We start from the raw sequence: 3299 nt of genomic DNA on the forward strand, positions 1-3299 counted from the left end.
TTTGTGAAACTCCCAGACCCATTTTAGACTGTGAGTATGATGACTTGGGAAATGATTATTAAGCATCAACAGAGACAAAAACCAAAATATATGCCTTGTTTCAGCTATTGATCAACCACCAAGGGTTACGCTAGTGTTGTGGAGCGTGGGGGCTAATGAGAAGTATATAATTACTGCATCACAACTCAGTTGGTGCAAGCCTCATGCTCTGGATCAAGGAATGTGAAATAACCNCTATGTAAGCCCCAGATCTCAAGGCTGGATCTTGGTTATACAGTGTCACTAAGAACATCATCCCATCCATCCTAGGCTTGCTTATGCAGTGACATGAAGCATACCACCCCACCCATCTTATAGCTCATCTCAACTTCTGATGCCTGTCCTTTTTCAACAATTTTTGTTTATTTTTTGAGGGAGGATTTCTTTTTATAAGCCTAGATGTCTGGGAACTACCTCTTTAGAGCAGTCTTGTCTCTAAGTCAGAGATCTGTGTGCCTCTGCTTCCTGAGTGCTGGGATTAAATGTGTGTGCCACCACTTTTATATGTGTGTGTGTGTTTGCATAAGTTCATGGCACTGCATGAATAAGGAAGTCTATGAAAGCTAAAAATGGGAGGGGGGCTTTCAGATCCCCATAACTGGAGTTTCAGACAGTTGTGAACTANCCTATCAATTCTGGGGATTGAAACTAAGTCCTCTGCATAAACAAGTATTCTTAATCTCTTAGCCATCTCTCCTGCACCATTTCTATTTCTTTACATGTCAGTACTCAGCACAACATTCTGACATACCTGAGGCATATAATACAAGCCTGGAATTTGTGAAGCAGCAACTGACAAGGCCAATCCCCTTGCCTCAACCAGTGCTGCCAGAGTTGATCCAGGGCTATTTCTAACATTGGATTTGAATTCATCCTGCCCCCTCAAAAACACCAAAGATGACTCTATTGCTTTGGAGATGGTATAGCAGGAATCAAAGATATGAAAGCCTAGAGTATCATTGGGCAAAATGTCCTTCCTTGCTTTAATCGCCTTTCATCTATCAGAAACCACAGACTTTAAATTTGGAAAAGATAAGCTTTTATGAGGCACTGGCTATTGCAGTTGGGGTGGGGATTTTCAGGGTAGGAGCTTTGGTTAATTGAGAGATTACAGCTTTTTGTTGAAGGAGCAACAGATATCTCAGTTTTCTGTACACATCAATAATTCACAAATGATGTTAAAATTTTACACTGTTCAAGTGAATCATAGTCACAATTTAGTATTATTCTTAATCTTGGTAAAAAAAATTGGGTTTTTTTTTAATACACACACACACAAACACACACACACACATATATTATATATATATAATATTTCATATGCTATGTTTTTCACAAACAGCCAGTTATCTTTTAGTTATAAAAATATTCTTGTAGTCAGAATATTCTTCACCAGCATAAACACAACAGTGCCTTTGAACATGTTTTCTCCACTCACTGGTAGTCTATGGGGGGCATATGGTTCTTCTCCTTACGTTGACCTATGTTATTCTGAACATTAATTGTAATTTTAAAACTAGTAAAATGCACTGAGGCACTTAAAGCAAGAGTATACTAAAGCATTACAAGAATTATTCTTATAAAGTTACAATTGCATAACTATATCTGAGATTTTAGTTTCAATATTAAGGAATATTTANTGGTTCTCACATACAAACAGAAACATGATGCATTATGCTTTCAATTCTCTAGTCATTAAAATCAATATTGTAGTTCAATGCCACATTTTTGTAATTCCCTCTATATTTGGCAATGAACGCTTCTATTTTCTTCTTTCTCTTTTCAATGATAAAGCACATTTTAACTTACTAAAGACAAGTACTCCAATATGAATTTATGCCTTAAAATCTTCTATAGATATTTAACTTTGTTGCCGTTCAGCAAATGTTTTTATTAAATATCTAACAACAAGACACTGGAGAGACGCCTCAACATTTATGAACGCTTGCTGCTTTTGCAGAGGTTCTGTGTTTAATTCCCAGCACCCATATGGATGTTCACAACTATCCCTAACTGCAGTTTCAGAGGAGCTGATATCTTTTTCTGGCCTCCACATGGCCCAATCATGCATATGGTACACATTGATTCATGAAGGCAAAACAATAAATATTTATGTGTGAAGGCTCTTGCATATAAAGTAAATCTAATAACTTTAAAATTTTTATCAATAACAAATATCCATTTGAAACAATAGAATTCCATTCCATGTCACTTTAATTGAATTTTCATNTAGGATGTAGTTCTTTGGCTTCTCAGGCAGTATAACATGATAATAAAAGAATAGGCACAGAAAATTACCCAAGCAGTTACAACAAGGTAAAGGAAGCCATCTAAGCAGATGAGGAACAATGAGCTTCACAGGAGCATCCAACCCTGGAGGAACACAGCCAGGCTGAGGATTAGAGGCTGACAGAGAGANAGAAGAAGGGAAATTCAGACTGTTGGAGCTCTACAACAGGGCAACATGTTATTATCAAGGAATGGAAAAGTCAGTGATTAGGGGAGATGAGGGTGGGGAAGTACAGTGAAGAAACAAGTGAGCAGAAGACACCACAGCCCAGAAAGCTGTATCACCTCACCGCCCTGCACCCCAGTTCCAATCCTGGTGTTTCCAGTGCAGGAGACACACAGCACAGAAAACTGAACCACCTGCAGCTGCTGTTTCCAGAGTAACAACAGGGAAATCATTAACTTCTTTTTTTCATTCTTATTGTTGGATGTTTTCTTTATTTACATTTCAAATGGTATCTCCTTTCCCAGTTTCCCAGCTCCCAGAACACCCCTATCCCAACCTCCTTCCCCCTTCATCTCTAAGGGTGTTTTTTCACTCACACACTCACTCCCACCTCCTCACCCACTGTACCCCTACACTGGGGCATCTATTGAGCCTTTATAGGACCAAGCACCTCTCCTCCCACTGATGCCTGACAAGGTCATCCTCTGCTACATATGCAGGTGGAACCATGTCTACTCCTTGATTGATGGCTTAGTCCCTGGGAGCTCTGAGGTGTCTGGTTGGTTGACATTGTTGTTCTTCCTATGGGGTTGCTATCCCCTTCAACTCATTCAGACCTTTCTCTGACATCTCTATTGGAGACCCCCTCACAGTCCAATTGTTGGATGCAAGCATCTGCCTCTGTATTTGTAAGGCTCTGATAGGGCCTCTTAGGAGACAGCCATATCAGGTTCCTGTCAGCATGTACTTCTTGGCATCCACAATAGTGTCTGAGTTTAGCCATTGTGACTGGTTTGAGGAGGAA

The 3299-nt window shown here is 39.5% G+C and overlaps 1 pseudogene; it reads right to left on the minus strand.

The window, feature by feature from the left end:
- The window catches only part of LOC110315629, a 5569-nt pseudogene extending 4539 nt beyond the window's left edge, over positions 1-1030 (minus strand).
- Positions 1031-3299: the final 2269 nt, after the last annotated feature.

Source organism: Mus pahari, unplaced genomic scaffold, assembly GCF_900095145.1.
Source record: "Mus pahari unplaced genomic scaffold, PAHARI_EIJ_v1.1 scaffold_12700_1, whole genome shotgun sequence".
NCBI lineage: Eukaryota > Metazoa > Chordata > Mammalia > Rodentia > Muridae > Mus > Mus pahari.